Genomic DNA, 23,961 nt, shown 5'->3' on the forward strand with positions numbered 1-23,961 from the left:
ATTCCTGGAAATGAACACACATAATTACAGTGTAGAAGAAGTTTAAATGAACTTTCAAATTGTATAAACTTGTATAAACTTGTAATAAACTTGTAACTTACCCAAATAAAGCTGTCCATAGTGATCTTTGCCTTACTGTGTAACAGAACTTCATATGTAAAGTATGCATATACTAAAGTCAAAATGCCCACTAAGAATTAAAATTGGAACATAAAAGCAGCTCATTAATAATACATGTACATGACACACAAGATGCATTTTCACTTAAATGTCCACCCGAATGAAATCAGAAAGTTTTACATAGGGTAAATGATCAAGGTGTGCTACAAGGAACACAGATGTATCTGAGTTGCCAGTCCTGGAAAGGGAGAATTTTAATTCTGGATGACCCACTTATCTCCTCTGTGCCTATACTGTAGTTCATGCAATTCTGTTCACAAATCTAGAACAAATAAGCTCAAAATGAGATGTCAGTGCATGTTTGCAGCCTAGAAAGCCAAACTATATCCCAGGCTGCATCAAAACCAGCGTGACTAGCAGGTTTTGACCTACCCTCTACGCTTCTCTCATGAGTAGAGTACTCATGGAGTACTGCAACCAGCTCTGGGGTCCCCAGTACAGGAAAGTAATGGAGCTCTTGGAGTGAGTCCTGAGGATAACCACAAAGATGGTCACAGGTCTGGAGCACCTCTCTTATGAAGACAGGCTGAGAGAGTTGGACTTGTTTAGCCTGGGGAAGGGAAGGCTCTAGGGTGACCTTATTGCAGCCTTTCAGTACATAAAGGGGGCCTACAGAAAAGCTGGAGAGGGACTGTTTATCAGGGAGTGTAGTGATAAGACAAGGGTTAATGAATTTAAACTGTAAGTGGGTAGATTTAGACATTAGGAAGACATTCTTTACTGTGAGGGTTGTGAGATGAATGGAACAGGTTGTCCAGAGAAGCTGTGGAAGCCCTGTCCCTGGAAGCAGTGAAGGCCAGGCTGGATGGGGCTTTGGGCAACCTGGCATAGTGGAGGGTGTCCATGTGGCAGAGCGGGTGGAACTACATGGTTTCTAAGGTCTCTTCCAACCCAAACCATTCTGTGATTCTATGAAATCTATAGACAAAACTACATTTTACTTACCTATTGGAGTTCTGTGTCAACTTCACTAGTCTCTTATTCTCAGTTGTGTAATATTTTGGAATATTGCAACGTATGACATTGGATCAATAAAAATTGGATCATGTTAGCAACATTTTACTCCCCTGGTTCTGTATTACTTTTTTAACTCAGCTTGGCATTTTTGTATATTTCTTGAAGAATTTTAAATCTACAGTCTTTATGTGTGAGATATAAGGACAGTCTTTTTAACCTTCTATTTTAAATAAACCAAAAAATTTATTCTAAGGACCATTATCCACCCTTTAAGCAGAATTGGTAAACTTAAAAATACTTATAAATCCTTTTAACATGTTAAAGTCAACAAGAAAAAGCGTGTGGTACTTCCTATAATGTCAGTTTCTGTAGTCTAGACTCTTCACTAGATTTCAAGATATTGATTTCAAGCTCTTTTTAAATCTAGTTAGAATCTGTATTGTAAGACTTCTAGTCTGTATAAAACATATAGCAAAGATAATCTCTGCTTAATACATAATAAAAAAATCAATAATATATATTACCTCATGATCTTTCCCAGACAGTTATGCTTTTAAAAATTACATGGTGCACACTAAATAAGATTGATGGTATGTATAAATAAATACATTATGTGTATAACAGAGCTTAGACTATAAAGCACTTTCAAATTCATTAGTTTTTTCAGGTAATAATAATGTTAAAAGAACTATTAGGAGTTTCTACAAGCTAGCAAAAGACAGGAAACACTTTCCTACTGTGAAAAATAAATTTGAGGCTCTTGAAGTTCTATGGCACTAAATTCAAACATCTTTGGTTTAATTTCAAAAGAACAACAAAGAAAAATACCCAGTGAGTAGGGGAATGAGTTTTGTTTCCCTGCATTTCTACATCATACATTTTTAATTGAGTTTAACGTCTCCTTCCTTAGGTCCGACCACGGGGCTACAGGCCATGTAAATTTATATATTTTTCTCTCTGCTCAAAGGCAGGAATTCTTACCCACACCTGAAAATGGTCTTTAAAGAAAGTTAGGGCTTATTCATGACTGTGAGGGATTTCTGCTCTTATTTGAAGATCTAAAATATTTTGTCAAAATTCAATATTCAAAATAAATTGGATTTTCAGGTCTTCAAAACTTTCTTCAAGATGCAGATTTTTACCTTTGCAGCAAAGGTTCAAATAAGAACAGTGTGAGATAATCCATTAAAGAATGGATTAAAGAATGGACTGTTCTTCAACAGTCTCGGGGGGGTGTTTTTTAATATATTGGGAGGGAGGGGTTGTTGACTTATATTCAGCATCTTATTATGTGATTATCAATCTCTATTTTTTTTTATTATTTGAGAAGTCTGAAGCTATCTTATCATACCGAAAATTTCATAATTATCTTAAAAAACCCCTATTATTTCTACATTCATACATAGCATAATTGGCAGATATCTCATAAAAATAATAATCTAAATTTTATGTTATAAAAACAAGAAAATGTGGTGAACATTCTAATACTGAACTGAGAACTGCAAAAATCACTCTAAAAGTATCTGTTCTAACCATGCTTTCATTAAATTGTTCCTTGTAACACAGAGATACATGATTCACTTCTAATAGTACCCAGTAGGCAATTTTATTGAGATCCATAGCTTTTTATTGAAGTCTATTATATAATTTTATGAAGAATTTCCGAACAATATAGTGTACTAGCTATGCTGAGCTACTGTTGGTGAAGGAGGGATCTGCAGATGCTAGGACTGCAGCTGTTTTTTGATTACATAAGAAAACACTAAAAAACCCAAAGGTCTAAACAGAAAACTAAGTATGGACACCTCTGGGTGTCCAGGAAGAAAAGATTATGCTTCTGATTTGGATGAAGACCAGAAAATCAAATTTGGTGTGGTTTCCCTCTATCAATTACATGTAAGAATGGAGGAACATCTTCTGTTTATGTAATACACTATACAAAAGATGTGGCTTGCTTAATATATTTCAATTTGTAGTTCACGTATGCTGGAAGGACTCTTTTATACTTATTTTTAGAACAGATAAAAAGTGCATAGTTGAACTGTTGGTCCTGGCTCTGAATAGGCAATACTTCCTCTTGTTTTGCCTGAAAGACTCCTACATTCTCTTGCCCTTTAAATTTAAGGCATTGTCACAATCTAATAAGTGTAATAATAAAATGATTTTATATCAGATACCTATCCAACATTTTGTGGAAGCACCTTTTAGGTTAATGACTGCTGACACTGAAATTGCTAAACGCATTACCAATCTAAGTCTTTGAGTACAATACAAGGCATGTTGATGAATCAATCTCATCTTACAAGGATTGCAGCAGGAAGATATTGCTCATGAAATCTCCTTCAGACATCCTTGATCAGGGTATTTCTGCTTAGATTTATCTGACATGCAAAGAATCAATCATGTCCAATACAGCTAGGGTTAGTTTGTTGGGTTTTTGGGGGGTTGTTTTGGGGTTTTATTTGATTTCCAAATTATTTGTATTTTATTATCTATTTAATATTGGTTGTTTACAGCTAATCATCTGTATGGATTATAAGTTAGGTTTCATTTTATTCGGTTATTTAAGTCAGTAATAAACTAATAGTTCTGCTTATCTGTTCTAATACTGTATTTGAACATTTTGTTTTGTTTCTTCTGACAAAGTAATAGGCAGTTCTAATTCTGTTGTAGTTCACAGCACTGAAGTGTGGTCAAAACAAGCTTTTTCATTTAAAGTAATTTTAAATATGATTTATATACATGCAGATACCTGCCTAAAAACTGATCACATCAAAATGTGCTACAGACAAAATTACCTGCAGAGTTGAGTTTAAAATCATATATCTATATATTCATATTTCCCCCAAAAATAAAAATCTTTTCTCTTGATTGATAACAGTACTACATTTTTGTCATGATATCACGTCAAATTTTTTCAATAACTAGAAGTTTAAAACATTAGCATATATTCAGAGGTTCACATAATCTAAAGAAAGAAGTGAGGAATAGGATACTTCTCAAGATCTCTCATAAGGAATCTTACTTTTCAGATGTCATTAACAATATTTTTTATTGTGCCTGTAATTGGTAGTCTGAAGACACTGCATATGCTATTTATATCATTTAAGATTTAAATAATTTCAGTTAAAGTTTAAACATAACTTGCTTTCCTGGGAACAGTTCCTCACCCTCAATATCTATGCTTTTTCTGTTCATTTAAAGTAAAGGGGTTATAAAGTCTTGCTGAGAGTGACAATGTCATCTAAGAAGAAAGGAATAGAAGAAATAGAAAGGTTCCATCAAAGCAGGTACATTGAGAAATACTTCTGACAAGACCCAGACAGAAACTGACAGCAGCTGGATTATGCAATCAGTTTATGTAACTATGTAAAGAGATTGTCAAGAGTAGGTGAAGGTGTTTTTGAATTTTTTTGGATTCTATAACATCTGTGAATAGAATTTCACTGCTAGGCACAGGGAAAGCTTTTATGTTGCAACACATGAAATGAAAGATATGTCTGCAACATACAAACCCTGTTGCAGGAAAATTAATTAATTCTTTGCTACCCAGTGTACATTAAAAAGTAAGAGCAAGCAGTGAATATGCTGGCTGCTACTTTTCATGGATAATAGATATGTGCTGCATGGATCTTTAAGATCAAAAATCAGTTAGAGGAAAATTCTTTCTCTCAAGGTTTCTTTTGCCATTCCTATCCTTCCAAAGTGGTGATAGTAAACCCATTCAGTGTCCTAGCAGCAGTTTGACATTTCAAAACATCAAAAACTACCATCTTAGATGTCTAGGGAGCCTCCAGACTGCAGTAATACCAAAAAGGAAAGTAATAAAGTAAGAAGCAAGAATATGGCAAGTAGTTGCATTTCTTGCTATTGATTCTGAAACTGCTGAAGTGGAACTTCTTTATCAGCAGTTACATAATCAGCAAGTCAAAGCAATGCATCTCTGTCTGAAAATACAGTAAAACCCCTGTGTCAATTTAATCAAAAGGTATCAGTTAGAGAAACCTGGAGAATTACATGACATTACATACTGATGGCTGTAAGATTGTCAAGCCGGATAACTGACAAGCCAGTAAACTGCAAACTGCCAAGAAATGCCTGGAAACACACTGATATTGAATTATTAGACCAACGGATTTTCGCCCACAGTCATACATGGGAGTAGAGATTTGACTTACTGAAAGCGAAGATAAAAATGGATATTATAAATATCTGGTCAATATGCCATAAATATACTGTCAAAGTAGCAATTATGCAGCTGTAATTGAGGGCTTATCCTGTAGAATGTGAAAAGTTCTTAATGTTCACTAATTTTATATTTTCAGCACTATGGCATAGAGTAACTGGGTGGTAGGGCCTATTAAAAGACAGATTTTAAATGTAGCAGAGATTCTAGACTCCTGGACAAAACAACTGATCTGTGAACAATATCTGAGGAGAAATGTTAGATGTAGCCTTCTATATGTTGTTTCACTGATAAGAACCTTACACTGAAGGATTGCTGTAGGTATCTGGTTATTGGTATGCTACAATTGGAATCATCTGTGTTCCTGGCAGACACAAAAGTGTTTGGGCTCTACCTTTTGTTTCCAAATTTGTCAACATATAAGGGTATTAAAGATCAGCTGTGCTGTGCTTACAGCTTATCGGTGTGTCTAAATACCTGGAAATTGCATTTAAAAATACTTACTTGGACCAATGTGAATGTGTTGGAAAAAAGCATCATCTGTTGGAACTTCCTAACATGTATAGGAAATGCTTCCTTTGCTATACTCTTTAAAAAAGAATTATTTGTATACTCACTCAGAAGTGAGCCAGTTCTACTGACTGTATACATAGCTGGTGTTGCCATGTCTTCATCTTCTGCTTCTTGCTTTTGGAGTGATCACAATAATCAGTGGCACTTCAGCATATTCACAAGAAAAAAAAATGAGACAATTTGTAAATGTATAAAGGCTTTTTATTATAGATTTTGCTTTCTCATAAATTATACACAAGTCCAGATGCAATTTGAGTTGTCCTCCTTATTCTCTTAGATCCAAGGTGGTTTAGCTTCCAAAAAAAAAAAAAAAAAAGTTTTAACAGAGTATAAAAAAAGAAAATTAGTCCAAAGAAAGATAAAAACTAGGGAGAAAAAAATAATCATTTAACAGTATATTTAACTATGTCAATATGCCCCACTATTTAGCATCCATTACAATCCATACTTCATTCCACCGCAAATGGTAGCTCCCCAACCAAGAATTGTAGAGGAATAAGGTGGATGTATTATGCAGCATGTGGCTATACAGTACACAGATGAGGTGCTCAGGTAGAAAGGTCACATATACTTCATTGCCTTTCCATACAAAATCACAGAGAGAAGACTAACACATCTATAGTATTGTAGCTAATGATAATTTTGAAAAGACATGTGAGTTCAGTCCTTAAAAAAAATTTCATTATGAGACATGTTTTGACTTCACATTTTTTTATGTATAGAAGAACCAGATATTACTGTTCAGGTCAAGAAAGGGTTCGTTTACTCATTTTTTCAAGCAAAGTAATTATAAAAGTTTTGATTTTTTTCCATGTGCTGTTAATATCCACTTTGGCTTTTGGTCTATCATTTCAGCAGGACTGTTGTGGAGGTTTAGCCCTGGCTGAAGGCCAGACACCCACCAAAGCCACTCTATCACTCCCCTTTTCAGCTGGACAGAGGAGAAAATATATATTGAGAGGCTTAGGAGTCTAGACAAGGACAGGGAGAGATCATTCCACAATTAGTGTCACGGGCAAAACAGACTCAACACAGAATAAAGGAGAGAAAACTATCAAATTTATTATGCTACACTGCACACCCAGTGAAACCAGAGTCACATAATGAGAAGTGTGACCAGATCTAAAAGCACCTCCCACCACCACCACCCCCTCGTTAGCAGACTTCACTTTAGTGATGATTTGGTTCCCTTCTTCCCCCTTATTGTGGCATGGGGTGGGGCAGGGACTCAGGAAATGGGGGTTTTGGTAAGTTCCTCATAGGTTGGTTTCCTTCTTGGATGGGGGGGCATCCATTCCACAAACCCTTGCCCTGGGGTCCCACCCACAGGAGACAGTCCTTCACGAACTTCTCCAACATGAGTCCTTTCCCACGGGGCTACGGCTCTTCGCCAGCTGCCCCAGTGTCGGTCAGTGCTATGGTGGGCAGTCATAAATCACAATATCTCTCAGTCTCAGTCCCAGTCCTCCACGGGGTCACCAGCATCCCTCCAGCAAACCTGCTCAGGGGTGGACCTCTACCTTGCTCATCTCTGTGTCTCTCTCTCTCTCCATGGGCTGCAAGTGCTGGCAGGGGCTTGCTCCAAAGCAGGTCACAGCATCTCCTGTATGTCTCCACCTGCTCCAGTGTGTGGCCTCTCCACAGGCTGCAGGGGCATCTTTCTCTCTGGCACCTGGGGAGCTTCCTCCCCCACTTCACTGGCCATGGTGTCTGCACAGTTCCTTACATCCCCTCACCCCCTTTTCTGGGGGAAAGATGTCTCTGCTTGTGTTTTTTTTTTTCTCCTAAATGTGATTCCCAGTGGTGCAGAGAGCTGCATCTCTGCAGCCCCCCCACTCTCTACCAGTACCCAGCTATGCAAAACTGCTATAACTGTTTTAAATGAGAGCAATTTCTTAGATCTATTGAGTATGAAACCATGTTTAAAAAAAAAAGTTATAAACAATTAGAATTGAGATTTGAAAGATCAAATTTGCAGAAAAAAAAGAGAATATTTCATTCATCCTCAGAAGAAGTCCATTTTTATCTGTTAGAAGAACAACAAAACTCTCAAAGTTTTGTTTCTTTGAAGGATTCGAGGAAACAGATTGCTGCATCGGCTGCATACAAAATCATATAAAGGACCAGATCATTTGTTGGTGTTAGACATTATTGAACTTTACAAAGTGTGATATATTACTTCATTAATTTGTTTTATGACTGTAAAATCCATTTGTATGTATAATGCATAGACTGACCTTCCATAAAACATATTGAGACTTTACAGGTTGAACTTACCTGGTCCTTCTTGTAGGTTGCACCTGCAGTAGCAGGTAAAGCAGATTGGTAGAAGCAGATATAGAGTACAATATTTTTTCCTAAAAAGTCTACACTAGATACCTTTCATATTTTATTTATGCATGTATTTATTTATATCAGAATTAATTTTTGATTTTTCCACAGACTGAGTGCTCATTTGTGGCTAGATATGCTCCTGGCTATCTTCCAGTTTAAATATATCCAAAAGAAATACAGCTCATGAGCAATGTTCATTCCATGATCCAAACTAAGCACTGTAAGTGGCATAATATGAGGTTTACTTCCAACCACACTCCTGATCCTTACCAGAATGCTGTTGTAAACAGATATAGATGCTCATTGATATTATCTTTAATACAGTTCCAACGTGATGTCAAATTTGTTATTAGAGAATAGTTGGGTAAATAAGATGCTTGTTGACATAAAAGAAAGAAAAAACAGAGATGAAATGGTGGCATCCATGCTTTTTCTGCTTATTCCATTCTCTCAATCCTGTAAGAGTGAGTGCTACTGGTATGTATAGCATTTAGAGCTGATGTAAACTCTGATGCTTTGTCGAGACACCTGCATTATGAACTTAACAAACAGTCTTATTGCTTTTCTCGTCAAACAACATTTGGAGTGCTTGGATCCTACTTTGGATACAGATTCCTAACACTTCAGTAGTTTTTGCATATTCAGATATCCTCTCTACTGTTTATACTTAGTTTTTTCCTTTTTTTTTTTTTCCTTTTTCTTCCTGGAAGTACTTGTCAAAATTAAGTTACTTTGTAGAGCATTTGAAATCTAGCTTGTTATAAATTACTGTCTGTATAACAGTCATATGTACATGTATTTTCTTACACATGCATAGAAACACATATGTAACAGTCATCAAATAGAAATAACGTAATTTTTGCCTAATATGTATGTATACTATAATTCAGACATTACATATAGCAAGACGAAAATGACTGTCACACCAGTGTAAGAATTATGAAGGAACCTGTGTAAGAAAAGTCCTATCTACAGTTCAAGACCATGAATGTAGCTTTCCTGTTACCTTTCTTTCCAACTACAAACCTAGATATCAACCTAGCTGTCTGTCACATGGCCCTGGTTTTGGCTGAGACAAAGTTAATTTTCTTCCTATCATCTGGTATAGTGCTGTGATTTAGACTGAGGATGAGAATAATGTTGATAACACAGGGATGTTTTCAGCTTTTGCCAAGCAGTCAAGAAATTTTCAGCTTCAGGAAGAGGAGTGAGTAAAAGTCTGTGTGGTTGTTTTAGCTGCTGGTCAGGTTAAACCACAACACACATCTTTCTGTAATCATGAGCTATAAACAGTCTGTGTCAGTACTGTGACCGCGTGAGGATATTTTCCTTTATAATGTATTCTAAGGATTAATAACAATAATAGGTCATAGTACTACTTAGGTCCTACATGATTGCGAGCTTGGAGACCAATGTTACCTTAAGATTCACAAAACGCTCAAAGATATAAGGAAGATCCAAGTTTTACAGTGCCTGCCCTTGAAAAAAATTCTGTTCACAGTACTATTTGAAGAGTTTTGCACTGAATATACTGACATAATGATTACAGCAGCAGATTATAAATAGCTGTATTTATACATAGCTCTAAACTAGAAGAGCAGCAGCTTGCTTGAGACTTTTTTAGAAATATTTTTTTTCCCCTCCTCTTTAATTTATTCCTTTTTCCATTATGCTTCAGAGAATCCTGGGCTTGAAGCTTTAAAACTTATGATTCCTCAATAGGAAAACAGACAGTTCTTAATCAGATTTTAGGTGTTTTGGTTTTCAGAGAGAAGAGCGGCAGCTGTCCTGTTCCTTAGCAACAGAGTGAGGGGAGCTCAGGAGACTCTACTGGTGGGAGCCTGAGCTGCTCACATGTTGCTCTCAATATCTCTCCCCACCTGTCACAGCCTCCAGGAGGATCAAAATCAAAACCAGCTTTCCAAGGAAACATTCTGTATATATGATTTAATACTACTCCATACCAAAAGTGTGAAAACTGAACACCGAATTTGCTTGGTTAAGCATTCAATTTTCAGGAAAGAGGAAGAAAAAAGTTACAAACATTTATGCTAAGCTATCAGCTATGCCAGTTAGATTTTCTTATAAGGTTTGAAGTGTTTCTTTGAAATACTTGCTCACAGTGAAGATACTGAGTACAAATTTCCTAGTTGCAAGGACAGAAAAGTCTAATTATTTCCATTTCCCATACAGCCCAATTGGTGGAGCCACGGTAAATTCAGCTTTCCTATGAAAATGTAAATAACTTGTCTAACCTTCATGGCAATTCACAGCCACTAGAAAGTACATCTTAAAGGTAAGTAATAACTTAAACAGAATTTTAAAAAGTAAGAAGTAAGTAATTAAATAAAAAAATCCCAATCACACCCCTTCCCCAAATTTTTACCACTTGAGATTATATTAATCCTCTTTAATTTTTGTCACACTTCTGTGGCATTTTAGGATGGAATTGCTCTATTCTCCATCTGGAGAAGATAATGGAAAAGGTAACCTCTAATTTCTGATTCTATCCCCTCCACCTCTGTTGCAGCATGACCCCCATTGCAGCAGTGGCCTGCCAGGGTCTGGGATAAGGTCTTTTTACTTAAAAAATTAATTGAACTGATGGAGGTTTTGGTTGCAACATACATATGTTGTGTACTCCTTTTGGCCGTAACAAGATTTTGAGTATGACAGTAAGCTAAATCATCCTCTCAGAAGACCTTCATTTTTTTTTTTCTTCCCTTAGAAGGAAACCTAATGCAACTAGTTGTTTGGGACTTTTTTCCAGCAAGGTTCCACTGCTTCTTCCTCAAGTATGCGAGATCAATTTAGAAGACATCTCATGGTTTTTGGAACATGGAGGTGCCGAAATGGTTTTGTTGGTTCCAGATGCAGGCTCAAATAAGAAACACACCCCCCCCCAAAAGCCTCACCAGACACAAATCACAGAATCACTAGGTTGGAAAAGACCTTTGAGATCATTGAGTCGAACCATACCTGTCCTCTACAAAACTTATCCTTAAGCACCTCATCTACCCATCTTTTAAATACATCATGGGTTGGTTGGTGACTCAAGCACCTCCATGGGCAGCCTGTTCCAATGCCCCATAACCCTTTCGGTGAACTTTTTCTTAATGTCTAATCTGAACCTGACATGGTGCAGCTTGAGTCCACACTGCCTTATCACCTGTTGCTTGGGTAAAGATACCAACACCTATCTCTCTACAAGCTTCTCTCATTGTAGGCAATTATAAGGTTTCCCCTCATCCTCTTCTTCTTCAGGCTAAACAAGCCCTGTTCCCTCAGCCACTCCTCATAAGGTTTGCTCTCCAGACCCTTTCACCAGCCAGGTTGTCATTCTCTGGACACACTCCAGGGCCTCAATGTCTTTCTTGTAGTGAGTGGCCCAAAACTGAACATGGGACTCAAGGTGTGGCCTCACCAATGCTGACTACATCACTTCTCTGGACCTGCTGGTCACACTGTTTCTGATATAAGCCAAGATGCCATTAGCTTTCTTGGCCACCTGGGCACACTGCTGGCTCATATTCAGTCAGCAGTCAACCAATACACCCATGTCCTTCTCTGCCAGGCAGCTTTCTAGCCACCCATCCCCAAGCACTGCACAGAGTTATGTTCCACATGCAGAACTCTGCACTTGGCCTTGTTAAACTTCATCCTGTTGGTCTCAGCCTATCAATCCAGTCTGTTCAGATCCCTTCAAAGAGCCTCCCTAGCCTCAGGCAGATTGACACTTCCTCCCAGCTTAGTGTCTCAGCAAACTTACTGAGGGTACATTCAATCACTTCATCCAGGTCATTGATAAAGATATTGAACAGAACTGCACTCAGGTCTGAGCCCAGGGGAACACCACTTGTGACGGCCTCCAGATGGATTTACCTCCATCTTCTACAACTCTTACGGCCTGGCCACCCAGCCAGTATTTTATCCATCAGAGGGTGAGGCTGTCCAGGCCAGTTGTAGCCAGTTTCTTAAGGAGAATGCTATGTAAAATGCACCATTGTTGGATAACAGAGAGTTACAGGTGTTCCTACTTACTGCAAGGGTATTGGACTAGATGTCCTTTAAAGGTCCTTTCCAACCTAACACATTCTATGTTTCTATGATTCTACCACCTCATGACTTACTGAGCCAACAATCTAAACCTGAATTCTTATGCTCACAAAAAAATACTTCTGTCTGTCTCACAGATGTGATCTGTAGTAGCCTGAAATTGTGTATAGATGTCCTACTGTTCCTTGTGTGTACATTTACATTGTAATAGTAGAAGGAATACATATACTTTGGTTTTTTTAATACAAGCAAGGTGTTCATGGTGGTAACACAAAAAGAAGTGATGAGGTCTGTGATGAGGATAAATGACTCTAAGCTTTCTTAATGTATGGCATTTTCTGTGACTTTTGCCCAGAAAATTAATTTTCTTAATTATTTAAATCCTTTTTTCAAGTAATTATTATACAAATATTTACAGGATACTCAAAGCCCTTATGTGATTTATTTTAGTTCTTTATCACTTCAATCATCCACTTTGATAGACCATGAAGGAAATTTTCTTAGAACTCTTGCTCTTTATTTCTGCTGACAGAAGAGTAAATAGATTTCCAGTGAGTCAATGTATCAGGAGTTTCTTTTCTGTCTTCTAGCACTTCTGGTAAATCTTATAGAACTTTGGCCACTTTCAGGCTTTCAATTCTTTCATTTATAAAACTGAAATAATAACCATTACCTTAGTGCAACAAAAAGTGTGTGATTCAAAACTAGTCTTGTGAGATTAATTAAAATGAATAGGTAGAAGAAACACAAAGCAGCCTTATGTTTTTTCACTTGTTAAGGTTAAAACAATAAAGTAGGTGTTGAGATAGAACAGAACTGAGTAAATTTTCCAAAATCTACAGTTTATCAGTGTTTGGAAATAAGTCAGAATCACAGAATCACAGAATTACAAGGTTGAAAAAGACCTTTGAAGATCATCAAGTCCAACCATTCCCATCCTAAGCTAAACTATATCCCTAAGTACCTCAGCAACCCTTTTTTTGAACACATCCAGGGAAGGTGACTCAACCACCTCCCTGGGCAGCCTGCTGCAGGACCTGACAACTCTTTCAGTAATTTTTTTTTTTTTCTAATATCCAATCTAAACCTGCCCTGGCACAGCTTTGTGCCATTTCCCCTTGTTCTATCTTCTGTCACCTGGCTGAAGAGACCATCGCCCACCTCTCTACAACCTCCCTTCAGGTAGTTGTAGCTGGTGATAAGGTCTCCCCTCAGCCTCCTCTTCTCCAGGCTAAACAGCCACAGCTCACTCAGCCGCTCCTCATAGGATTTCCCCTCCAGCCCCTTCACCAGCCTGGTTGCCCTTCTCTGCACTCTCTTGAGGACCTCAATGTCCTTCTTATGGTGAGGAGCCCAGAACTGCACACAGCACTTGAGATGTGGCCTCACCAATGCCAAGTACAATGGCACAACTACCTCCCTAGACCTACTGGACACACTTTTTTTGATACAAGCCAAGATGCCATTGGCCTTCTTGGCCACCTGGGCACACTGCTGACTCATATTCAGCCTGCAGTCAACCAACACCCCTAGGTCCTTCTCTTCCTGACAGCTCTCCAGCCAGTCTCCCCCAAGCCTGTAGCGCTGCATGGGGTTGTTATGTCCCATGTGCAGTACTCTACACTTGGCCTTGTTAAACTTCATCCTGTTGATCTCAGCCCATCGGTTCAGTCTGTTCAGATCCCTCTGAAGACCCTCCCTACCCTCAGGCAGATCAACACTTCCTCCTAGTTTAGTGTCATCTGCAAACTTACTGAGGGAGCATTCAATCCCTTCATTGAGGTCATTGATAAAGATGTTGAATAAGACTGGACCCAGGACTGAGCCCGGGGGGACGCCACTCGTGACCGGCCTCCAGCTGGATCGTTCCATTCACCACCATCCTTTGGGCCCATCGATCCAACCAGTTTTTAACCCAGCTGAGGGTCCACCTGTCAAGGGCAGTGGCAGCCAGTTTCTCAGTCAGAATGCTGTGAGAAACCGTGTCAAAGGCTTTCCTGAATTCCAGGTAGACCACATCCACAGCCTTCCCCTTGTCCATTAAGTGGGTCACCTTGTCATAGAAGGTGATCAGGTTAGTTTGACAGGATCTACCTTTTGTAAACCCATGTTGACTAGGCCTGATCCCCTGGCCATCATGCATGTGCTGCATGATAGCTCCCAAGATGTGCCTCTTCATGATCTTCCCTGGGACTGAGATCAGGCTGACAGGCCTGTAGGTCTCTGGATCCTCCTTCCTGCCATTCTTATATATGGGGGTAACATCTGCCATCCTCCAGTCGAGTGGAACTTCCTCAGTCTGCCAGGATTTCTGGTAGAAGATGTAAGGGGGTTTGGCTAGCACACCTGCCAGTTCTCTCAGCACCCTCGGTTGAATCCCATCTGGCCCCATTGACTTGTTAGTGTCTAACTTGCCAAGTAGGTTGCTAATCATTTCCTCCTTAACCATGAGAATTTTGCTATTCTTCCCCTCTCTGTCAGCCAGTTCCTGAGGGTGAGTACTCAGGGAATATCCATCTTTACTATTATAGAGTGAGGTAAAGAAGGAATTAAGGACCTCAGCCTTGTCCTCATCCCCTGTCACTAATGTTCCCTCAGCATCCAATAAGGGCTGTACATTCTCCTTGACCCTCCTTTTACTGTTAATGTACCTACAGAAGGACATTTTATTACCTTTTACAGAACTGGCCAGTCTGAGTTCCAGTTCAGCTTTAGCCCTTCTGACTTTCTCCTTACATGATCTCACTAAATTCCTATAGTCAGCCCAAAACACCTGCCCCTCCTTCCAAAGCTCATATTTTTCCCTCTTTTACCAAAGATCTTCATGGATTCCAAAATCTACAGTTTATCAGTGTTTGGAAATAAGTCAGAGAACTAAGTATTTAAACATTAAAATATTCTTACAAGGCTGAAACTCTATTACTTAAATGTAAACATACAAAATTTTGCAAAAAATCAAGGCTATTCAATCTGCTCACCCACATGCATTCTGGCTGCAGAATGTAATTGTTAAAGGTGGTCCTCTGTCAAAACAAATCACCACACACTGTAGTTCCACTGAGAATTTTTTTTTTTAATTATCTGTGATACTTAGCCTTTTAAACAAGTTCAGGGTATTTTTATGCATTCATGATGTTGAGTTCTGTATGTGTCTTTATTTCACTCTGATTAGGACATAAAATGCTTTATGATTTCTTAAGTGTCTTGTTTTACAGCTGTTGTTACTGAATTGCTGTGTAAACTGAAAGAAATTTAGGTAGTTGTGCTGGGTTTTTTTTCCTTTTTATTAGAAATTAACACAGAAATCATTTTGCAATATGATTAGATAAAATAACAGATAGAAAGCATTAATATAGAACTAAAGAAATGTGTTTTATAAAGGAATTAATTTTCTGTAGAATGTCTCAAGCACAGACACTAGAAAGCAGAAAACTACTCCTACTTAACAATAGTCCAATATGTTATTAAAATACATCTTAGTAAGTAGTAGCAATAAGAGTTAGAAATTCAGGGGGGATTTCCTTCTGCAGATTGGTCGGCTACTTAGAGGCAGAAAGAACAAATAAAATAATAAATGCTTTACATAGAATTTTATGACATTTTAAATGCTTTGATTAAACCACTATAGCAACAATCAGGTCTTACCTAAGTACATTAATTCTGTAGTTTTAGTTGAATATTAATCACGTATTGTATTAATCTACTGCTTAATGGTGCTATGAAGCCTTAAAGAGCTGGCACATTTCACCACAAAGGTGTTTGCATTTAAGTTGCATGTAAAATGACTCCTCTGTTCCATTCTTTCCACATGAGACAACTGTGGGTTTAATTAATTCAAGTTTATAAAGCATTCTCATGTCTTTGCATTAATTTAACAATAGAAATGTAGTGTTAAATAGCAGAATTTAACAAAAACCCAACAACCAACCCCGTCCCCCAAGTATCACATCTTATGTTAAATTATTTAGATAGTAATATTTATGTAACATTCACATGGTTAATTAGAACAGGAAAAGTTTATGTTTTCATCTTCATTTCTCAATAAAATCTATGTGTAAAAGAAATTTATTTTCTATAGTTTCTGCAGAGACTTTTAGAGTACAAAATTTCATTATACCACACAATTTGATGCTGGATCATTCATTTAGCAGTTAGTAAAATATTCTAATACCAAATACTACTTCAAAACTATTCAGATTGTTTCAGGCTTAATCATGTACTCAGCTGAATCTAAAATGTACTGGTTTCAATATGGAAGTAGCACTAGCAGCTTCAATATTTTATTTAGAAAAGTAGTTTTTAGTTATGTATTCAGTAGAAAAAAAATATATATTGATTAGTATTATTATATGAATCTAGATTAATTCTTGGTTATGAACTTCCAAGCCTGCAGAATATTCCTAACCTGATAAAAACAGAAGAAAAAAAAAATCTCTGCAGTCATTTATAGCTACAATCCTGTATGGCACTGAACCTTATTAACTCCCACTGACATAGGTGAGAAAAAAAGACTGCTTAGTTCCTCACAGAAAATCTCTAAATTTTGATAAAGTTTCAATGTCTGAACAGGAAAAAATAGTGAGAATCTGTCTTTTACCATGAGACCTGCTCAATGAGAAAAGCAAAGATTTTTGTGGTTATCCTATTTGCTTCTGTATGTTGTCTCTTGAAGACCATTGTGTGCCCATGAATCCTTGAAAGACATTTGGTTCTCTCAGGTGGGCTTCACTTTGCAAAATTATTTTTGCTTTGCAAATACCACGACTCCAGGTCATTACAATATCTTGTAATGACCTGGAGTCGTGGTATTTGTACCACTTGTAGCAGCAGTCGTGGTATTTGTACCACTTGTAGCAGCATACCATCTTTGAGTCACCAAGGGGAGCTGCTCCAGTGCCAGCCTGACCTGCAGCAGAGCAACAGATCTCAGCACTCAGAGAGTTTCCTGACTATATTAAGTCAGGGAAGTGCCAGAGGAGTGGAAGACAGTTGCTGCAAGCCAGCAGTTCTCACAGGAGCTGCTAACAAGGCTTGGTCATTGCACACACATGGTACCCACTCCCACACATGTAAAAAGCAGCCTAGGGATCCCTATGGACAGAGCAGGCAGTGTGGTGCCACAGTTTGTATGGCAGTTTGTGTGTGAGGGTGCACAGGGAGGGCACAGTCACTGCTCAGGAGGTGAGTTCCATTGGTGGTCATCATCTTCTTGCAGGGTGTTTCAGCTATGTTATCCCCCTTCAGAAAGCTCTGTTCTCTGTACTCATAAGAATGGATATGTGTCGTGCTTTTACCCCGGCTGAGAGCCAAGATCCACGCAGCTGCCTGCTCCTTAAAGGAAAAGAGCAGGGGAAGAGGGAAAGGGGGGTGGGTGTGAGAGGCAAGGGAAGGGAAAAGGAAGGGGCAAATAACCCCAAAACCAAGAAATAAGAGGCCCATGGGTTGGGATAAGGATAGTTTACTAAGATAACAGAAAGATAAAATATAACAATGCTAACAGGACTTTAGAGCAAAAATATATGACGCTGTTGATACCCAATGCAGTTTCTCACTAAACCACACAACTCAGGCCGTGCCACCCAGAGCTGTCCCGGAACCCGACCGTCCCCCAAGAACCGCGCGTCCCGGAGCCGCCCTTGTTCTTCCTCCCGTCAGCCCCCGATATCCTGGGCAGGACGTAACTGGCGTGGAATACTCTCTTTGGTCAGTTGGGCCACCTGTCCTGGCTTCGCCCCTCCTTTCTCATGAAGAGCTAAGAAAGTCCTTGGCTGTCTGACAGCAACTAAAAACATCAGGGTGTTATCATCACTGCTTTCATTTTAACTCTCAAACACAGCATTCTATCCGCTGCTACAAATGAAGTTAACTCCATCCTGACCAAAACCAGGACATTATGGAAATCCAAACAGAGCTGCCACAAAAACATGCAGCCACCCAGCTCTCAGGCTGCAAGGAGTGCCAGAGTCTGTCACTGGGAATGGATGGCAGTAGTGAGAACAACTGTCTAAGTTGTGACCAAGTGGCTGATCTGCTCAGCCTAGTGGCAGAGCTATGAGAAGAAGTAGAAAGGGAGGCTGAGAAAGAGATTGACTGGTGGAGCCATGCTCTGCCCAACCTGAGACAGAAACAGGGACAGCCACCAGACAAAGCCCAAGATCAAGGGGAGCCTGTATCCTCCCCCTGCCAGATTGAATGTCATAGCTTAGAAGATACAAGTGGGTGGGAACAAGTCCACGCTCAGGGTGGCAGAAGAATGTCCTCTTTTCCCACCTCACCCTCCCAGGTGACACTGTACAACAGGTATGAGGCTCTGGCTGGGGAAGGTCAGGGAAGGACATGGATGACAGTTGAGCTATACCAAAGGTATCACCAAGGTCAGAAAGGTCCACACTCTTTACTGTGACCACCTCTGCAAGGAAGAAAAGGCAGGTTATAGTTATAGGTGACTTTCTTCTGAAGGGTACAGAGGGCTCCAATATGCTCTCAGGAAAGTTTTGTGCTTGCCTCGGGCCTGCATTAAGGACATTACTAAGAAACTTCTTAGCTTGGTATGGCCTAGGTCTACTAACCACTACTGCTCTTCCATGTGGACAGCAATAAAGCTGCAACATATAGTGCAAAAGTGATGGAAAGAGACTTCAGGGTCTTGGGATGATTACTGAGGAAATCTGTAGCACACATTATATTTTCCTCCCTCCTTCCCATTGCAGGCAGCAATGTCAGGAGGAACAGATGGACACAGTCTATTAATACATGACACTGTGGCTGGTGTAACTGCCATAATTTTGTTTGTGGTTTTTTTTTGTTGTTGTTGTTGGTTTTTTTTTAATGGGATGGCCTACACAACACTAGGTGTGCTGGAGTCAAAGGAGATTCCCCTGGGGAAAGAGGATCTTTGCCCAAGACCTAGACAGTCTCAGTGACAGAGCTTTAAACTAAGCTTGATGGCGAAGGAGGATAACACCAGTCTTCGCTATGACAAGATGTGGGATGACATGCCAAGGTTGGAAGGACAGGGTGCCACTGACCTGGACACACTGTAGCCACTTGAGGTCTAGTGGAGATGAGCCAGGGGTAATGGGTAATTTTATTTGAATTTTTTAAATTTATGACCTCTTGAGGTAATAAGAAACAAGAGGGAAACACTGTTAAAATACATCAAAGGAATTCCAACCACTGCAGCCAGCAAATCGGTCTCGTTGGAGCCCCAGCTTAAAAAAATGTACTATATAATGATCCTATAAATTTGTACAGCTTGTTTATGACCATCTTACGGACAATGTTTTCTTGAACACCTGAACTGACTCCCTAACTCCATTTCTAAAAAGGGACACATCATCTGTGTAATGTTTCACATAACTATTGTTATTTCAATTGCAAGGGTTCTCTGGTGACTATATGGTCACTACCTGGCTTGTTAATGCTTGCTTCAAAGGTATTTTAACTAATTTTCTAGTACATAAATCAGATGTCATTGTTAGATCAAAACACCTTCCAGCTGTAGAAGTATTTTCTGTGCTGCCTCTTATATACTGTTTCTTCTGCACTTTTGTATGATTTTCTATGTCTAAGAGAATGAAGTCCTGCTTCAGAATACTCAGTAAGGTGAGGTTGGACATGCATGATTTGTATAAACTGCAAAATTATCTATTTTATCTGTTCTCTGATTAATAACCAAATTTTCTTGGTGAAAGAATTGAAAAAGACACTCCACCTTTGAATTGCCTTGACCATACTTAATTTCATTATAATGAATTTCTCTTAAGAGTACTCTTGCTAATATTGAGTGGGTGTTCTCAGGAATGTGGACTAAGTCCCCTTCAATGGTTGGAGAGTAGGAGGAGAAAATATCTTCAGCCTACAACTATTTAAGATTAAATGTTGGAATTATCCTGCATTCCAAAACAAAACAATTTCTAAGTGTGTTATTTGACAAATGAACCTACAGATTTCCAACCCAGGGATGCTTAAGACACAGACAAAACTACTGTGCAACTTCCAAAATGCAAACATGGAAGAACGCTGTTCAATAAAGTAAGCTAAAAGCATTACTTAGATTTGAGTGTACAAGCGCTTCCAGTAGATAGACATCAAGATGGTACTTGATGCATTCTGTGACGTATTCTCTCTCTAGTCTAACATTTGAACAAGTCTCCGTGAATAAGTGAATTAACATTTCAGCAGAACATTAGTACATGTACTTTTAGGAATCTCTGCTTTGGAACCTGCCCTGACTTTTTTAATTTCTTCCTCAATTTCCATTCACAGGTTGGCTTAGAAAGACATTCTTATTTTCTTTTCTCTTTTTATTGCACTGTTGTGATAGATAAGCCTTTTTTCAATAAACCACATGTACCTTGAAACAGGTCGTAACATTCTGTTTTTGTAAGAATGATTGTGTAACGTGTATCGTTAGTTGCTAACGAAGCATGGAATTGAGTTATAGGTAACTTAGAAGTGGAAACCATAGAAATTAAATAGCCAATGAATGAGCTTGCTGTTAAAGATGACCAAATATGGGAGGGGGGTCAACTAAGGGACAAGTGAGGAAGAGGAACAGCTTCATCCCATCGACCACTAGGAGGTAGAAGATGATCCCCTAACAACAACTGGCACATGTGCAGTAGAAGCCTCAGTGAAACAGTCGGGACCCAGAACTAAAGGACTATAAAAACCTGAATTCGGACAGGGATGGTGCGTGCCGTTGGTAGAGCTGAGACGCTCTGGCCGCCCAGCGCTGTTTGCTTAATTGCCGCCTGCTAAATTAATAAAATTAAGTTTGTAACTGAATTAAATGTTTTCCGACTGGTGACTGGGAAACCCACAATCACACTGTCATATTTTTCTTTTTCAGTCTTTTTCTTTCTTTTGTTCTTCTTTTACCTGCTTTAACAAAATAAACCAAACCAAAACAAAACAAAACAAAACACAACAAAACAAAACAAAACAAAACATGCAAAACCAAAAAACCACAGCAACGCCCCTCACTTCCAACTTTGATGAGAGAGGGATTTACCACTATAAAAGGGTTGAGGGGGAGCATGAGGGCAAGACATTGATGGGTTATGATCTGGATGGGCTTACGCTGGGATAGGAACAGCTTTAAGGGTTTTTTAGAGAAATTTTAACATTAATATGTCTCTCTGGGACTGTATTGGAACCTTATCAGCATAGTCCTTATTTTCCCCACCAAAAGATGCATAAAATAAAAAAATCAGTTTCTATATCCCTTTCTACTCCTTCACTGGAAAGTAGTAAAAAGAGCAGAAAAAACTGAAATGTGTCAGAGAAAGTGCTGATGCACTCCTTCCAGCATAGTCATGACTGGATATTTTCAATCAATCAGGATTATTTTTATTTTGATATTGAGTGAAAAATCTTTAGGAAAGAATAAGTTAACATCTAAGACTTCTGCTTTTCAAGAGTCATTATTTGTTCTTATGCAGAAGCAAACAAAGCAAGACAGATCAAGTGGAAAGCTACAAATGGACAACTACAGTTACACCAGCACCTTGAATTAAACAATTTAACAAAAGGTTAGAATAAGCAATTTATTTTGCAGAGAACCAAAACTGACAACAGATAGAACACAAAGTTGTCAAAGATTCTGCTTATTTGGTACAGCAAAGAGAATGAAAAGAAATCCAGTTTCCCCATGTATTTTGTATCTGAAGTTTATAATAGTGTGAAGTGACAAGAAACTTAAAAAGATTTTATTATACCATGAGATTCTATCCTTATACAGGTGTGATGGTAGTTGGTAATGCTGTGACAGCACAAGTTTGACTGAAAAGTTATGAACTAAATTTCATGTCAGTTTGTTCTAATTGTGGGGCTTATTGACAGAGTAAACTTTAAAGTAGGCTTGAAGGGGGAGTAGAATAGTATCAGGCTTGCCTGGGATGATCTGTGGGATGACACTCCAAGGTTAGAGGGACAGGTTGCCATCAGGAGCCCCCAGCCTGTTTTTTGGAGACATGCCAGACATGCTGCTGCTCATAGAGATGAGCCAGGGGTTCCTAAGGAAGGTGGAACCAACAGAAAAACACCAGTGAAGAACATCAAAAGAATTCAAATCACTCCAGCCAGAAAATCACCCACATTGGATGCATAAATTAAACACCTCTATGAAAACATACATAGCATGGGAAACAACCACGAGGAATTAAAAACAGTGGTAAAGACGCCACACACCTGCGGGGCTATGATCTTAATGGCATCACAGAGATGTGGTGGGATGCTTCCTATGACTGGAATGTTGGGATGGAAGGTTACAGACAGTGGAGAAGAGCTGGGAGTGTCACCCTCTATGCCAATGACCAACTGGACTGCACGGACCTCCATATGGGGATGGATGAGGTGCCAGATGAGAGTTTATGGATCAGGATTAAAGGGAGGGCAGGGACAAGGGACATTATAATGGGGGTCAGATACAGGTCACTCAACAAGGAAGATGAATCACAGAATCACAGAATCACAAGGTTGTAAGAGACCTTTGAAGATCATCAAGTCCAACCATTCCCATCCTATGCTAAACCATATCCCTAAGTACCTCAGCAACCCTTTGTTTAATCACATCCAGGGAAGATGACTCAACCACCTCCCTGGGCAGCCTGCTCCAGGACCTGACAACTCTTTCAGTAAAAAATTTTTTTCTAATATCCAATCTAAACCTGCCCTGGCACAGCTTCTTGCCATTTCCCATTGTTCTATCTCCTGTCACCTGGCTGAAGAGACCATCGCCCACCTCTCTACAACCTCCCTTCAGGTAGTTGTAGCTGGTGATAAGGTCTCCCCTCAGCCTTCTCTTCTCCAGGTTAAACAGCCACAGCTCACTCAGCCACTCCTCATAGGATTTGCCCTCCAGCCCCTTCACCAGCCTGGTTGCCCTTCTCTGCACTTGCTCAAGGACCTCAATGTCCTTCTTATGGTGGGGAGCCCAGAACTGCACACAGTAGTCGAGGTGTGGCCTCACCAATGCTGAGTACAGGGGCACAATTACCTCCCTAGACCTACTGGCCACACTGTTTTTGATACAAGCCAAGATGCCATTCGCCTTCTTGGCCACCCGGGCACACTGCTGGCTCATATTCAGCCTGCAGTCAACCAACACCCCCAGGTGTTGGAAGCGGATGAGGATCTCTATAGGCAGGTAGGAGTAGTCCCATGTTCACAAGCCCTGGTCCACATGAGAGACTTAAGTCACACTTATAGCTATTAGAGGGACAACACAGCTGGGCAAAAGCGATCCAGAAAGTTCCTGGAATATATGGATTATAATCTTCTCCTTCAAGTGATAGAAGACCCAACAAGGAAAGGTATAATGCTGGACCTTGTTCTCACCAAGAAAGAGGGGTTGGTAGGGGGTGTGAAGATCAAGTGCAGCCTCAGCTGCAGTGACCATGAAAAGTCAGATTGCAAGATCCTTCAGGCAGCAAGGAGGGTGCACAATAAACTCACTACCCTGGACTTGAGGACAGCTGACTTTGGCCTCTTCAAGGACCTTCTTGGTAAAGCACTATGGAAGAAAGTCCTGGAGCAAAAAGAGACACAATATAGTTGACTAGTGTTCAAGGATCACCTCCTGCAAGCTTGGGAACAATGCATCCAAACAAAGAAACAGTCAGGCAAAAATACCTGGAGCCCTACAAGAATGAACAAGGAGCTGGGCACAC

The sequence above is a fragment of the Gallinula chloropus genome (assembly GCF_964237585.1).
Source record: "Gallinula chloropus genome assembly, chromosome: 1".
Lineage (NCBI taxonomy): Eukaryota > Metazoa > Chordata > Aves > Gruiformes > Rallidae > Gallinula > Gallinula chloropus.